The 16844-nt window shown below is 35.3% G+C and overlaps 1 protein-coding gene and 1 pseudogene across 2 annotated transcripts in view; one reads left to right on the plus strand and one right to left on the minus strand.

Annotated features, from left to right (window-relative positions):
- Positions 1 to 7524, minus strand: part of LOC141495075 (large ribosomal subunit protein eL31-like) — an 87936-nt pseudogene extending 80412 nt beyond the window's left edge.
- Positions 1 to 16844, plus strand: part of SH3GL2 (SH3 domain containing GRB2 like 2, endophilin A1) — a 229521-nt gene that overhangs the window by 143215 nt on the left and 69462 nt on the right. The window contains exon 1 of one of the 2 annotated variants that reach the window (XM_074196019.1): positions 15584 to 16165. The exons of the other annotated variant lie outside the window; for it this stretch is intronic. The gene's annotated coding sequence lies outside the window, so the exon portion shown is untranslated. Of the gene's footprint in view, positions 1 to 15583; positions 16166 to 16844 lie in introns of those variants that run through there. 2 annotated transcript variants of the gene reach the window in all.

Here is a 16844-nt window from a genome sequence, read left to right on the forward strand (position 1 = left end):
GGCAGCTGCCTGCTGTGTTACTGTTTCAGTATTTTCTTATACTGCCAAATGCAAACTATTCTCAGGCTCCAGGTATGGATGTGAAATATAAGCTTAAGACCGTTAACTAAACAGTTAAGTTAATTTCTTGAGCTCAGGTGTCCAGTTCCATTTCCTGGTAGGTGTGTTCACTCTGTGGGATGTCAATTCAGTCTCCTGGGGTACAGACATAGGAGCCTTAAGTGCGAGCTACATTCTGCTGCCACTTTCAGACCTAAATCATTATAGCTTGTCTTGTTCATTTTCACAATCGAGTTTTGGTTATCAAGTTCTATATGGTTCTCTTTTGTTGCTTAGAAGAATCTTAGTACATATTAGAGAGGCTCATGTTTGGAACCAGGTGAGAGAGAGGCAGAGAAATATCCAACTGCACACCCTATATCCAAAAACTAAATATATCTGGTTGATTGTTTTAATCTCTCTTCTGACCTATGTAAACTCCCCCCATTTAAGAATATTTTTACTCTTGGTGCAATTGCAAATCATAATAATACTCATTGAGTGGATAGAGACAATGTGATGAAATCTTCAAAATCAGAGATATTTCAAAATCAGAAAACGATGAGTTCAAGGCCCTGACTGACATATATCGACTATGTGATGCTGGGCAAGTCACTTAATCATTCAGTGCCCTGAACAACTCTTTTAAATCATAAATCATTGAGCAGATGATGACTTATATTTATAGAAGAATTTTCCTCATTGATAGTTACCTTTATCAATTAAATCAGAAGTCCAGTCCTGCTCCCCTCCAATTTCTCAAAAACTACCAAGCAAAAACAATAACAACAATAACCCACTAAATTCAGTAAATTTATAGAATGTACTAGAGACCCTCCTTTGATTCTGTTAATTGACCAAGTTAATTGATTGAGAAATAAAAATGTATATTTATATAATGATTTCTAGTTCTTAAAGCAATTACACATAATGTAATTTGATTGGTTGATCTCCATAGATCTGTGAGGTAAGCAAGGCTGAAAAACCTCTCACTATTTTACAGACAGGGAATTCAAGGTTTAGCGTTTTGAAATGAGTTGCCCAAGGTATTGCTGCTAGGAATTTGAAGAGCTAGGCGATTTTTTAAAACTTCATTCCAATGTTCTTTGTGCCATACTGTGCTGAGAGTCTGTAAATCTGTTTCTTTGGGGATAAGATGGTATAAATGACTAGTATGTAAAACCATATTACATTTTATGAAAGTGGGCTAATAGAAGTCTTGCTCACATCCAATGTTTGTCCTGTGTCAGCATTATTAGGAAGAGCTGTCTTATTAGCTAGAAATAATTAATTACTTAACAGATATTGTTTGCTGTGCAGAACATTTTAAAGACTAGTTTACTTGATAGTTGTGGCTAGTTTTGCTGCCATAGCTCATTATATTTTGAGCTATATTGATGGTTTTTCATCTTGGGTCAGTAAAAAAGTAGCAAAAACTGTCTCTACCTAATGATCACTAGATGCTCTGCATTTTAATATAAATCCAGAAGGAATATGTGTTTGCTTATGATTGCATTTCATATTCTGAAATCCTTTAAGCTTCAGGAGACAATTAGAATAGAAATAGATGGTACAGAGTTATATTCTGCCATTTAGGTAAAAGATCATGGTGATGGTGGTGGTGGTGTGTATGTGCATGTATTTGCAAAATTTCTGTCCAGCATTTCAGTTGCAGGATTCAGTAATTATATAAGAAAAGACAGATTCAGAGAATCAGCCTCAAATAGCAGCCTTCTCACCAGAGCCCAAGGGTGATCCTTTTATGATACAGGATATATGTGTCTTCGTAAAATGTCTTCTTGGAGAACAAGAAAATTGTTGCCTACTTCAACGTAGATTTTTTTTTGGGATAGAGTTAGGATAATAAAATGAATTAGAGGTGTTCTTATGGGTGTGTGTGTGTGTGTGTGTGTGTGTGTGTGTGTGTGTGCACAGGGGAGGCAGGTGGCCATAAAATTTTGCTAAAGGGAGATAATGAAACAACTATGTTCCTTATGCCTACAATGGAAAGGACTCTCTTCCCGTCTCTCCTGTTGAAATCTTTCTATTCTTTCAAGAACCAAATAATGTCTGAATTCCTACATGAATTCTTTTCTAATACCACCCTCACCCTACCCTTATGTTTCCTTCCCCCAAACTGAAAGGAAAATCTCTTCATTTTCAGACTTCTTATAGCATTTTCCCCCTAGTTCCCTCCTTTGCAGTTATCTGTCTCCCTTCTATTATATCAGAGGTAGAAAAGACCATCTAGTCCAACTCCCTTATTTTATAGATGAAGTAGCTTGAGAACTAGAGAGATTTAGTGAAAGATAGAAAGCATCAAATTTGGATCTAGAGATCCCTATGCTGTATAAAAATAATGGAGACTTATCATCCCTTCTCTTCCCAATCCTACAAATGGTCCCTTATTTGATGCTAAGTTTTCTGAGGTGGATGCTACTTCTCATCTCTTTTCCATTGACTTTTGGATTCTCATTTCAATTGCAAGGAAACAGAGTACACTACAGAGTCCTAAGCAACAATGAGCTTTGATTCACTCCAGGTATCCCCCCTCCCTCTTCCCTTATTCACAATCTGGAACACTGTTCATGGATGAGATTCCACCCTTGACAGCCCCAAGACCTTCCCCTTCTAAGCAGATGGGAGCTGACAAAAAATGCTGCTGAGAAGAAAAGCTTGGGATTAAATAAGAAATGCCACAGGGAGCCAGGTTTGACATCCTCCTTACTTGACTGTGGAGCCAAGTGAGAAAGAACACTCCGTTTTCTGCAGCACTCCTCAGCTCCTGTGCTGACCTGCTGGTCTGACTGTCTGTTTGCACACCCTCCAGGGGTCATGCAATGACCCAAGAAACCCTCCATGATGCTTCTAACATAATGATGTTTTAGGATTCATAACCATATGGCATGTATCACTTGGAGAATATTGTTAGAGAAATGGACTGAAAAAAAGCAATGAACTATTTAGGAGTATTAAAATTATTGTATACTTTCCCAAATACTCTTGACTGTTTCCTCTTTGGAATTTCTGTTGCATTTCAGACTCAGATCATTATCTACCTGGAGTACCTTTCTAGCTATGCTGACAGGTAGGGGGGGTACTCTGGCGATTGATGTTTTCATCCATGTGCACAATTTTACCCTGACCATAGACTGCATTTCCTCTGTGACTTTGTAGATGATAAATGAGATTTATTGTGGCTGAAATATTTAATATACTACAACTGAATTAGTGATGAGTCTTTCTGAATTTATTTAGGCTGATCCTTGAGTGATACACCTACAATTTGTTGTCATATTTGAACTTGAAATCTGCTGGTACTTTCAGCAATTCAAAATGGAAGATCTCTCAATATATTGATAAATGTTTTTAAGTGTATCTATATAAACAAATATATATAAATATATATATATATATATATATATATATATAATGTATGTATGAGGAGAGAGAGAGAGAGAGAGAGAGAGAGAGAGAGAGAGAGAACATATGTCCAAAAGAAATACTGGAGACCTAGGTTTTTTGTTTTTTCTTTTAATAAAACATTTTTGGGAACAAGCATAGTCCTCAGGCTGACAGACTGTTTTCTCTGTAAGATACCTTCTCTTCTGATCATATATTTTAGGGTTGCCATGGGAATATAGATGCTGGAGATGGAAGACTGCTGGTCCATATCAAAATCCCCCCAGCATTTTTTTCTTCCATCTCTCAGATCTCTGCCTCAAGCTTGACACAATTGGAATTGACTGAGGAGAAGCTATCTTGAAAGGGAGAGGGAGGGGAAGTGGAAACAGCACTGGGAACAAGTGAGATGGAGTGCAAAAGTGCAGACATTAGAGGATCCATCAGGGTTGTGTTAATGACCATGATCTTGAGGAGAAGTGTCAGCCTAGGGGCCACAAGAGGTATAAGCTAAGAAAACTAAACTTTCTTAGAAAGAAAGCTAAGAAAAAGATAAATGTTGAGTTACTGGAACCAGTTATGTCACTGAGAAAAGAAATATGATTGCTTATTTTTCTTCAGCTTTCTTCTTTTTTCTTGTTCCTCCCATTCTTCCTCCCAGGATGGAGTCATACCTCTTTCCCAATCTCTTTTTTTCTTCAGTTGTTTGCTTTGATTTTTAAAGGCATTTCTCTAAGAAGAATGTGGTTAACCATTGCATTGCTAATCTGTGTGAAGGACATCCCTAGAAGGAAAGTATAATGGCAGTTGTGTTGCTGTTTGATGATTAAATTTAAGCTCATGGGTGTGAACCAAGACTGAACTCTCAATTTAAAAGGAGAATAAGGGAATGAGAACTCAATCCTCTTTTTTTTAGGGGCCACTAAACTAAACATAATCTCTAAGGGTGTACCCAGAGCTAAGGGGGGCCTCTTTAGAATAGGGTGAGTGTTTCACTCCCATTTAGCCCAGCAATTGGGCTGTTACACCTGGATAACATTTTTCATGCTTAGTCTTGCACAACATTATTTATATGCTAGAGTCACTGTGGCTTTCTCCATTGTACTTTTTAATAATCTTTTACTTAGGTCCTTATGTTATTTTCTCCAGGCCTCTGATTTCATTTGTGCAAGGAACTCATGGTATGTAAGCTCCCTGCACAATTATAATTTGGCAGATTGTCTATAAGATACTGTTAGGGAATCCTATGGTACATAACATGCTCACACAGCTCCTAGGGTATATCAGAGGCAAGTATTGAACTGAAATCTTTCAGAATGCAAAGTCAATCCTCCTCAAAATGGTTCCTAACTTTTTTTTATATGTTCTACATCCTTTTGACCATTTGACTGAAGCCTGTGGACCTCTTCTCAGAATAATGTTTTAAAATACTTGGCATCAAAAGAAAACAATTATATTGAAATAAAGTTATCTAAAAAAATCAACTATATTCTCATACCTTAGATTAACAACCCTTTCATATACAATGTCTTTCAGATCTGTGTGTGTGTGTGTGTGTGTGTGTGTGTATAAAACCATATTATGAGTGCTCTTCTCTAGTTGAATAGCATTTTAAAACTTAAGCCATTATAGACCTTAGAGCTAAGTTCAGAAACAGAGAACCTTGACTTAAGCAGTAATAAGACAAAATCAATTAACTGTAAATAGAATCAGTAAGAAAAATGATACAGAATCAGTTTTGATCATTTTACATGTATGTGTTTGTGTGCATGTGCATTCTCATGTGAGGTTTCTATGATCATTTCTGGTGAGGAAATCATCTTTAAATGTCACAAATTAAACTTCCTCTATTTCTCATTGGCCTTGGGTAAGGGTAACATTTTGAATTTATAGCAAGAATTTCATCTTGCCCTGAGCTAGCATTCACAAGGCCTGTTCGCTTCCTGCTAGTTACCTATATCTCTCAGAGGCTTAAGCTTCCCTACCTGTAGGATACCTGCTTGGCAAACATCCTAAGTTATTGAGAAGTGCAGATGGACTGATTTAGGCAAGAAAGCTTTAAAAGCTGTAAATTCATTGTGAAGGTGGGCAAAATATGTAATGATTATTTTGGATCAGATCAAACAGTGGCCTGCTGAGGACTCTTTCCTCTGGTGGCAGGGCTTCTGCTGTTACTTAGAATGTTCTCTTTGGACACTGGGGCTAATCATTTAATTGATGAGTTTTGATTTGGAATGATGCATTTGGGGGAACTATTTGATATGCTGAGGACATGTCCCAAATCCTATTTGACTTTGTAATCTTTGGAAAATTATACAAGTCAGGATACTGTAATAATAATGATTATGATGATGATAATGATAAACTAATGTTTATGTAGCACCTACTATATGCCAAACCTTGCAATAAGAGCTATACAATTATTATCTCATTTGATCCTCATAACAACCCTGCAAGTGAGATGCTATAATTAGCCTCATTTTATTGATGCTAGAAGAAACAAAGAACTAACAAATACTTGTTCAATGAATTTAGAGAGAAAAATTAAAGAGAGGTAGTCTGGTTTAGCAGTTTGAGAGCTGGCCCTAGAGCCAAAAAGACCCAAGTTTCAATCCTGCCTATGACAGACATCTGTAATGGCTTTTTCACACTGGATAGTCAGTCACTTTAACTAGGCAATTCTGTAAGACTGAATTACAAGAGAACTTCTGGTCTGCATTGACATTCTCATCAAGATTTCCCTACACTAATGTAATGTAAATTAAAAGTAAATTAAAAAGTTTTAAGGAACAGATACTACCAGAAAGGACAAATGGGAAGGAAGAAAGAAACAAACATTTATAGAGCATCTACTCTAGCCACAAAACAGCCCTGTGAGATAGAGGTTAATATCCTTATTTTACAGTTGAGGAAACTGAGATAGAGGTTAAATGACTTACCCAAGGTCACTCAGCTAGTATAAGAGACTGAATTTGAACTCAGTTCTTCCCCACTCCAGGTCCAGCCCTCTGTCAACTATGCCACAAGATGCTTCTGGGTTCTTATCATCTGACATTTTGTAATTCTAGATGTGCTTTTAGTCATACTTCAGTAATCTTCATAGAATTAAACAGAAAACATTTAGTAGCTAGGGAAAGAGACAAATGTTTGTTTAACTCATGGTGCTCAGAATGAGGCAATAGCAAAGTGAGAATGCCAATCTTTCTGAATCTGTTGGATGGAATATATTCATTGACTCTTTTGGGTCATATAAATGCATATCATGATTTTCAAAACTGCTGTAACTTGGAATAGCCAAGAAGGTAAAATGAATTACAAAGAAGGAACTCTATATTAATGAAATACATCTTTATGGATAATTTATCTGTAGACAGCAAAAATTTGTTCAGCCCAGTTGCTACCTCTTTTATGAAGTTTTCCACATCATCTTTCATCAGAAGTATTCTCATTTCTCTCAAATTCCTTAAAATATAGTTCTCTCCTTTTTATTTGTCTTATTAGTATTTATGTTCAAGTCTTATCCCTACTACTAGTAAGCTCAATGAAGGCTAGATTTCTTTCTGTTTTATTGGTATTTAATAAAATTGTTGAATTGAACTGAACCTCAACTAATTTTGTTCAAAATCATTTTCATGATGGTTTTTTAAAGACAGAAGAGGGAGATAGTCTCATCTAGGAATAGTCAAAGGGATCAGGCACACCATAGTTAAATTTGGTTACACTAAAATTAAATTAAACAGTCATGTATTAAGCATCTATTGTATGCTATTGAGAATATCACTGCCCATGTGTCTTTTTATATTGGGGCTAATGTTCATTTGTTTCATTAGCCATCTATCCTTTTAATAGATTCTATCACAATGGATATTTCTGACTAAATCAACAAAATTATTTTACCTTCATTAGAACTTTCCAGGACAGAATGGTATCATCTGTTTTTCAGTGATTGCTAAAAATGAAGTAGATGCTTTCCTATCAGATATGATCAGTTTTTCTATTCATGTTTTATTGTGCTGTCCTGTATTATAAGCTACTGTGTCTTCCTTCCTTCCTTACCTGTTTCAATGCCTTGGCTGCCACCATCTTGGTTATAGTTGAAAGAGTAATAATTTAAAACACAGATTTAAATTCCATCTCTAACACTTGTCAGCATAGTGACATCAACAGTTGTTTAACCTTTCTGAATCTTCAGTTCCTTATCTGTAATGCTTGCTTAGATTAGATGACCTCTTAAGTCTCTTTTACATTTAAATCTATGATTCTATGATTTGATGAACTGGAAAACCATACTCTTAATACTTCAGCCAGCTGACCAGAAAATATCTATCCACAGGAATTCTGATCTTTGATCTTGGTTTGTAAAATGAAACAGAAATATCTAGGACACTAGTAGCCTGAGGTCTGAAGAGCATATATAGTTTGCCACTGTGCTCCATCTCTTGGGTTCCAAATAATTGCTCTAGGATGTGTTATCTGTTTGTGTGTGTGTGTGTGTGTGTGTGTGTGTGTGTGTGTGTGTGTGTGTGTCTGAGAGAGAGAGAGAGAGAGAGAGAGAGAACATGCTTCCAAGCTTCTTTACTACAACTTAAGTCCAATGAAGACAGAGATTTAAAAATATGAACTTCTACATACAACAGATAAATATGGCTCATCTGACAAAAGTCCATCATCTTCACTCTCAGTTGGTAAGCTTTTCTGAGGTGTCCCTAGTCACTGGGGGTCAAGTAGCAGAGTTTCCTATGTTCTCTCACCAAGGTGCCAAGGCATGTCTGTCTCCATTGGAGTTTAACTTCAAAGTGCTATACCACATATCCTCACTAAGTTGATGGGGAACTCATCAGGTTGATCAGCTACTCCCCCCCCCCCCTTTCAGGACTACTTTTATGTTCATTACAAAACAAATAGTTAGAAAATTTGCCAGTGTTACTAATGCAATTAGAAATTTGTCATTTATTCCTATATGAAAAAAAAATTAAATCTGTTTATCTTGTGATCTAAATTAGTTTTTCATAAACAGAATCATTCTTGCTATAATTTTCTACAGAGGCAAATTAGCATCAAATGTCAGAGATAAAAGGAAAGTCAACATTAACCTGAAAGTGAATTAAATGCCACAGCAGTGACTCTTCAGTTTTTTGTCTTTTCATGACAAATATTCTGCCTTTGGATCTTGTTTTTGCTATGCTATCTTATTATTTTTTCTATGACCCAACAGGAATAGGAAAGCTAAAGAAGAAAATGATAAGATATTCAGCTAAGATTACCAGCACTTATTAAATACCTAGTTATATGTAAGGTATTTATACACTGGGAATACAAAGAAACAAATATTCATTACCACCAAGAAGCTGACTTTACCAAAAAAAAATACAGAGTAATTAGAAGAGGCAGGCAATGAAGAAGGACTTCATCGAAGAGCTAGTATCTGAGCCAAGTCTTGAAAACAATTACAAATGCTTAGAGGCAGAGATGGGAGGGGATTCATTCAGACGTGGAGGATAGCATAGGAGAAAACAGGGGAGAGGAGATGGAATGTCAGTTTTGGAGTATTATAATAATAGGACAATATGACTGGAGTGAAGAATGCTTGAGGAGGTGTGATAAGAAATAAAACTGAAAAATGAGACCAGAGCTGTAGCAGGATTGTATTTTATTTAGGGGCAGATGATAGAGAACCATTGAACGTGAGAGTAATCCATAGTCAGACTTGTTTTTTTAAGAATTTTAATTTAGTAATAGTTTGCAGGATAGATGAGAATGGGAGACTAGAAGGAGGAAGACTAATTAGGAAACTATTGTGAAGAAGAGAGGTAATATTGCCCTAAAACTAGACTAATGGTAGTATATATGGGAAGAAAAGGCAATTCATTCAAAGAATTTTTTTTAGTTTTTTTGCAAGGCAATGGGGTTAATGGGGTTAAGTGGACAGCTCCTGGAAGAGAAATTGACTAAAAAGGGTGAAAGACATAGAAAACATGCCCAAAAGTGAAAAAAAAGGCATTTTGTATCAAGGTTCCTCAGATAAATTTAAGATGAAAGAAGAAATAATAGAAATGCCTCTATAACCTTTGCCAAAAATCTGTTCCATGATTTTATTTCAATATGGATCTGGAGTAGTTGTCTATAAAGTCATTGGTTTCTTTGCTTTCACAATTTTTGTTGTTGCTGTTCTCTGTTTCTAATAAGTTCTTTATTAACCCTTTTACATCTAGCATCATATGCTATAAAAGCTGAGATTAATAGCTTGGCTTGAGGCAAGTTTAGCAAAAAAATTTCCAAGTTATTTTTTTGGGGGGAGAGAAAACAACCTGGAGAACCCAGAAATATAATAAAATAACCACATAAATGTAATATAATAACATAATATGATACAATCCATGTATGTATATAGGTATATTACATGAGCCTATATGCATATATACATGTATATGTATAGGTTAAGAATTATGAGAAATCCTCTAGTCCAATATATTCAATTTACAAATGAGGAAACTGAAACCCAAAGACATTAAGGTTCTTATCAAAGGCCACACAATTAGCAATATATGTAGAAGAGTTTAGATTTGAACCTTTAAATCTAGAGATTTTTTTCAATGTACCCCCCAAAAAATCAAAATTGAGGAAAGGAGTCAAGGTTTGTTTAGAAAAATAGAATTTCATCATGGTATGAAAAATTTAGATTTTCAAAAAAGGTAAACATAAAAAATTAAAATGTTACCAGAAAATAACATGAAAAATTAATCTGATTTAAGACATTAACTTTTTTTCACTGAAGTACTTAAAAATTATCAAGATAGATACTTAGGTTTCATAATATTTTGAAAATTATATACCATATCACTAGGATAAAAACAACAGATGGTTAAAAATAGTTGCAGCATATTCAAGAGATATGGATATAAAGATTAAACAATCAATTGTCCTTATGTTCAACAAATGTATGAGCTACTTGGGAAATTTTATTTTGAGGAAATTGCATCTTAGAGAATTTTAATGACTTGTCCAATATTAAATAGTGTCAGAATCAGGATTCCAAATCCATGTCTTCCCTAAATCCAGTGTTATTCCTACTGAACCATCCTGCTAAAAATTTGACATCCAGTGTACCATAAAAAGAAAAATGTCCGAAGGTGATCCTCAATCACAATATCAAATAATAGAATGACAACTTAAGACAAGAAAATATATGAATCACAAATAATTGCCTGAATAATAAAAATAAAAATAGAAATTAAAACTACACTGGAGTATGCCACCCATGCCTACTAGTTTGACAAAGATTTAACTCGCAATTCTTATTTCTAGGGGCATTTAAACCCAATCCAAAGAATTTATTAAGTGCCTATGAAGCACCAGTCATTATGTTGAATGCTAGGGATACAGTTAATAAAAAGAAAGACAGTTCCTGTCCTCAAAGAGCTTATAAACTAAAGGGAGAGACAATACAGACAAGTAGGCAGGAAAGCAGGTAGGGAGGGAGCATACTGGAAAGTACCCAGCTTTGGAGGTGGGGAAGTATCTTGCTCATGACTTTGAAAGCAGATGGAACAGCAAATCCAAAGTGGAATATTGTATGATGAGAGGTTGCTGTGGTTGTCCAGAAAAGTGAGTGGAACTTGGTCATATTCTAACCTATATCCTTATGGAATTTGGGGGAACCAAGCCCTAGGATAAAAGTTGGGGCCATTGGACCTATTAGATCATAGCATTGCCATTTAAATTGAGCTGGCAGAGGACCACAGGAGAAAGGGAATCAGTGTGCAAACTTCACCTTCTTCTGGAGGAAATAAATATATGCTTCCTGTCATGTTGTTGGGCTGTGCCCATGCTATTTAGAGCTGTGAAAATTAAAAAAAAAATAAGTACAAATGGCAAAATTAAGTAACAGGGATGTGAGGAAATATGTACATTTATATGCTGCTGACTCAAATTGATATAATCTATTTGGAGGCCAATCTGGAAATATAGGCTAAATATTTCTACAAATACCATATCCTTTGAACAGCAATCCCAACATTAAGAGACTCTGCTTTTAAGTTGTTAGGTATGTAAGAAAGAAAAAAGAATACATGAAACTATTTCTAACTATATTATATACATATAATATAAATATGTGTGAAAATAATAAATATTTATTATAAATAATGTAGTTATTCTACATACATGTAATAATAAAAATCTATTGATAACTGGCACATTGCATATTATTCCTTTCTGTATATGCTACAGCCCAACACATGGAACATTCCATGTACTATTCTGTTTTTTTTTGTTTTGTTTTTCCAAGTCAATGGAGTTAAGTGACTTGCCCAAGGTCACATAACTAGATAATTATTAAGTGTCTGAGGTCAGATTTGAACTCAGATTCTCCTGATTCCAGGACCATTGCTCTATCCACTGTACCACCTAGCTGCCTCACCATCTATTCTGGGAGATACTCATTTACTCTCTCTCCTCCACCTCTTTGAATTCTTATTTTCCTTTCAAAGCTCAACTCAAGAGTCATTTTTCTTGTATTTATTCTGAAGTTACCTATATATCTGATGAGTCATAAGTAACTTGAGGCCAGGGACTGCTTAATTTTTTTCATTATAACCTTAGCACCTAGAAGACATTTAATAAATGTTAGGTAACTGCTTAGTCATTCTGCATAGTAGACCTTGTCTTTCCAGTTATTGAATAAAGACTTTAGGATAAAAGTGTGGTTTCTTTAAGTACCACACAATACTTGGTTGCCTTGGCAATGGATTATTTTTTTGAGTACTTTAACCACTTTTGTTTTAGAATTTTCAGAACATAATTCTAAATTTTCATTTTTTCTGTCTTACACAAGTCATATCCAGTCTCTGTAACTCTGCTATAATTTGACTCTTAGCTTCTCCAACCTAATAATGATGTCCACTTTTAAGACCTAAGCCAGCAGTCCTTAGCCTTCAGAATTCTTTCATGTGACATATTTGCATGTTGCCTGAGATTTAACCCAAATGAGTAATTCTAATAGTAAGAATTTTCAGCACTACATCAGTCTGGGTTGAGGCTCAGTTGTTCTTTCAAACAACTCTCTAAAAGGTACCTTTGCCTACTCTGCCTTCCTTCAAGGACAACCCTGTTAGATGTTTCCTGATTTTGATAAAGTCCAGTCCCAGTCATGTCTTGGGTGGTTTACAGCAAAAGGTACCAGATTTCTCCCTCTTTCTCTCCTGACAAGCAAGAAAGGAACTGTCAGATCTTGGGAGAAAAATGCCAGATCTGACACTGTGTGATCCTATCTGAATTAAGTTATTTTTACTTTGTATTCAATTGATCAAATCTTTATGGTGCTTTTTTTCCCCCTCCTCCTATGGTGAAAATAATTCTCTAAAGGAAGAAATAGACCTTCATATCTAATTATCTCTCTGAAATAAAGGTCTGTACCTCACTCAGGAATTTAAGGAGATATTCCCTCTTCATTCTCTTTTTTCTAGTTCTCTGCATTAACTTTCTTATTCAACTTCAATGAGATATTTAATACTTAGTGTTGATAAGGTTAGTCTCTTGAGTCTTAAATGAGTGGTTCAAAATGACACATTACACGTGTTTGGAACTGGGAAATATTATGTGTTGGTGGATTGTAATTCACTCAGGAGAAATATAATTTGCAGGAAGCTGTAAAGGACTTTATGAGGGACTATTTCTCTTAGATTCCAGGAAATTGTGAGTCCCACTGTGGATTTTTATGTGCCTGAAAATGACTTAGGGAAAAAAATGTCTCTGATGACTCAGTGTTGGAGGAGTTACACTTAGAAAGCCCAGGACATTTCCATTCCCCAATCTGGGATTTGATACTTTCCAGAGAAAAGCTGTATATGTTCTTCAGAGTAGTTGGGGGAATTCATGAGCAATTACAGTTCTGTGGTTTTTCCATTGAAAAAGTGCTATACCACTAAAGGAAATTGTTGAACTCATAGGAAAGCTCTACCCAACAGAAGAAAATGGCACTCATCCCCTTTATAGATTTGCCATATTTTGTAACAAAATGCAGTCAGTTCTTAATTAGGAGAAAGACTTTGAGCTAGGTCCATGCTTACATTATCTTATCTAAAGGGAGAGTGTTGGATGGTGGAAAGTACCCTAATTTTGCAACCTGAGTATACTTCTTGAGAACTCTGAGCTTCAATTTCCTCATAAGATGAGAGGGAATTGGTTCTAGATGAAGATCTAAGATACCACTAACTCCATACCTATTATCCTAGGAAATATAGAAAGAGGGACAAACAGAAAATTATTGTCCTGGGGAATGATTCTGTGTGGGGACTGAGACAAAAGGAGAAACTATGCAAACAAAAAAAATCTCATATCAGCAGAGTTTTATTGGTACTGTTTCTCTAAGTACAATAAACCTTATTGTAAAAGAACTTCCCCTTGTTCAGAGTTGTTGATATTATGATAGTCTTTGCAGTGCTTGTGAACTGGCAAGTTTGATTGCAAGTTTGATGGAGGCAGAGATGAAGATTTGCTCACCTTTGTGGCTCTCTGGCTCTCCAGCTCCTGGGAGGGAGTTTGCATATATAAGCACTCAGAAAGTATTGATTGCATATATGGCATGGTGTATTCATCCTGTGTTTCAAGGATTTTTGCAATTAGTAAGATGGCAGTAAGAACTTTGAGAGTGATTACCATCAGCAAATTCTATTTGTCAGCTCCTAAGAATATTGGATTAATTCCTAAATATCAAATACATTTTTTTGCAAGTGCAAAAGCACATTTTAAAGCCTACCATTTGTACAAGTTGAGTTGACTATTAGTTTTATGGTGAACAAAAAAATCCATTTGGCTTAGTTTTATACAATATCTGGAATATGGAACACTATTTTTCCCTTCTGTAAATATTATCTACAAATGCCGTCATTGCAAATATTTCTATCTTCTGGACCACAAAAGGGGAATGAGGTAGAAGAAATGAGAGTCCCTTAAATCTGTCCTCTTGAGACACAGTCAGATCATTATCCTTCTTTGGAATGAATCACACCTTCAAAGAGGAATATCTAGCCAGCTAACTTCTAGTTCCAGTGCTTAAAATACTTATATATTCTTGGTATAAAATCACATACAAAGACTGACTTATTTGCAAGTTGGTTAGTCAATCCAAAATTTGAAAGACCTTGCTCAGCTATAGAAAAAAAAGTTTTCATTCAAAAATGTTTTTAAAATGAGATTTTTTAGATTTTATAGGATATGTAGTGATTACTTTTTAGACACCTTTCCATTAGTTTTGCATGCAAAGAAGCCTTAGAAACCCAAGGACTTAAATGGACTTAACAAATTTTCCTTGTTCTAGGAGTAACCAAAATGTAGAGTTTTTGCAGAACTTGAGTTGGATGCCATCTTAGAGGCCTCTCAGTTCACCTATAGGTGGCAGAGAATGCATATTGCCAAAATGTTAAGTCTCCATTCTCCAGTGAAGACTCACCTAAAACAATCTATCCCTCCTTTCAAAATGCTCTGATTGTTAGGATATATGCCTGTTGCCAATGCAACATTCTCAGTGATAGCCTTTCAGATATTTGAAAAACAAACAAATCAATTCCCTTCTTCCCCAGTGCACTCACACAATACCTAACTAGTTTTCTCTTTTCTAGGTTAAACATTCCCAGTTTTTCAGCTAATCTTATCTTAATCTTAAGGTCCTTCAAAATCCTGGCTTGTGTCCAGCTTGCTGATGTTCTTCCAAACTCTGTCACCCTAAATTGAACCCCAAACTTCATAACAATATTAATAGCAATAATAATGATATTAGCTGGCTAGCATTTACATAACACTTTAAGATTTGCAAAGTGCTTTATAAATATTATCTCATTTGATTTTTGCAACAACCTTAGGAGGTTGGGGCTAATACTATCACCATTTTAGGGATGAATACATTGAGTTAGACAGAGAGTGATTTTCTTTTTTTAAAAAAAATTATTTATTTTAGGTAATAGGGTTAAGTGACTTGCCCAAGGCCACAGAGTTAGACAATTATTAAGTGTCTGAGGTTAGATTTGAACTCAGGACCTCCTGACTCCAGGGCTGGCACTCTATCCAGTGTGCCACCTAGTTGCTCCTGAAATTTTATCAGAATCAAACAGTAAGAAAATAAGGCCAGATTTGAGCTCAGTTCTTCTTGAACCCACCCAGGACCAGAGTTCTTTTCCAACCTAGAATTCAGAGAGAATTTCATACATACCTCTCATAATACAACCTAAAATCAAATGAGCAGTTATTGCTACATTATACTGTTGACTCATTGAATCTGAGCTTCACTAAAATTCCCGTGTCCTTTTCAGATAAACCACAGATGAATCTGTCCATCCCCCCCCCTTTATATTTGTCATACTTTTTGTTGCTTTTCCTTATTGAGTTTGGGAGAAATGGGGGAGAGTTAGCACAGTTTTCATTTCATAAAGAAAGTTTGATGCAAGTAATTTAGGGTAATCAGAGAAAATTTACTCAATGTAGGTGGCTTAACAGACATTCAAATTCAATTTTTTATGCTTGTTCCTAAGACCCTTCCTAGGAGTTGTACATCTGGATCATTCCTTACCCCTTAACTCAAACACTATTGGTACAGTCTAAGAAAACTCTGAACTTTCAATTCAGGACATATTCATTAAGCACCAAAGGAGGACAGGGAGGGTATGAAGAAAAATGATTATCCCTTGATATCTGAAATGCAGAAAACTTTTGGGGAATTTAGACTACAAAGGTAAGTTAGAGCTACATTGTAGAAGAACTGTAATACTAAACTCAAAATAAATGTCTTAACTGCTATAGCCTAGAAATTGGAGGACAAAGACAAGTTGATAGCAAATTTAGATGGTCTTGGTTATTCAGTGATTTTGCTTTGCATCCTTTGCTAAAGAATTCAAAATAAATTGTTAAATTATTTTTCCACTCCGAGTTCATAACATTTACAGTTTCATGAATCTGGAGTCAGGGAGACCTGGATTCAAATCTAGCCTTAGAAACTTGCCAGATGAGCAAATCACAATTTCTGTCTGCCTCAGTTTTCTCAGCTATAAAGCAGGGTTAATAAGAGCCTTTACCTCTCAGGGTTGTTGTGAAGATTAGTATTTTTGAAGTGTTCAATATGGTTTGACATGTAATAATTGGCTAATAAGTGTTTGTTTCCTCCTTTCCTCAAAAATATCCTTCCTTTCTTCCCAACTAATTGTACATATTTAAGATGAGACTATTCTTTATGTTCCCATTAGCATCAGAATATTTTTTTAAAGTTGGTTAGTCATAGAATGTATGTTCTCACTCAAAAAAACCACTTCCTGAATTATTCACTGATAACTATATCTTCTTGGTTTGAATAGAATAGGTTTCTCCTCTTCCTGAAATTTTATCACTTAGAAAACTTCCCTTCATTTTTGAATATA

The sequence above is a fragment of the Macrotis lagotis genome, chromosome 8 (genome assembly GCF_037893015.1).
Source record: "Macrotis lagotis isolate mMagLag1 chromosome 8, bilby.v1.9.chrom.fasta, whole genome shotgun sequence".
In the NCBI taxonomy this organism is placed as follows: domain Eukaryota; kingdom Metazoa; phylum Chordata; class Mammalia; order Peramelemorphia; family Peramelidae; genus Macrotis; species Macrotis lagotis.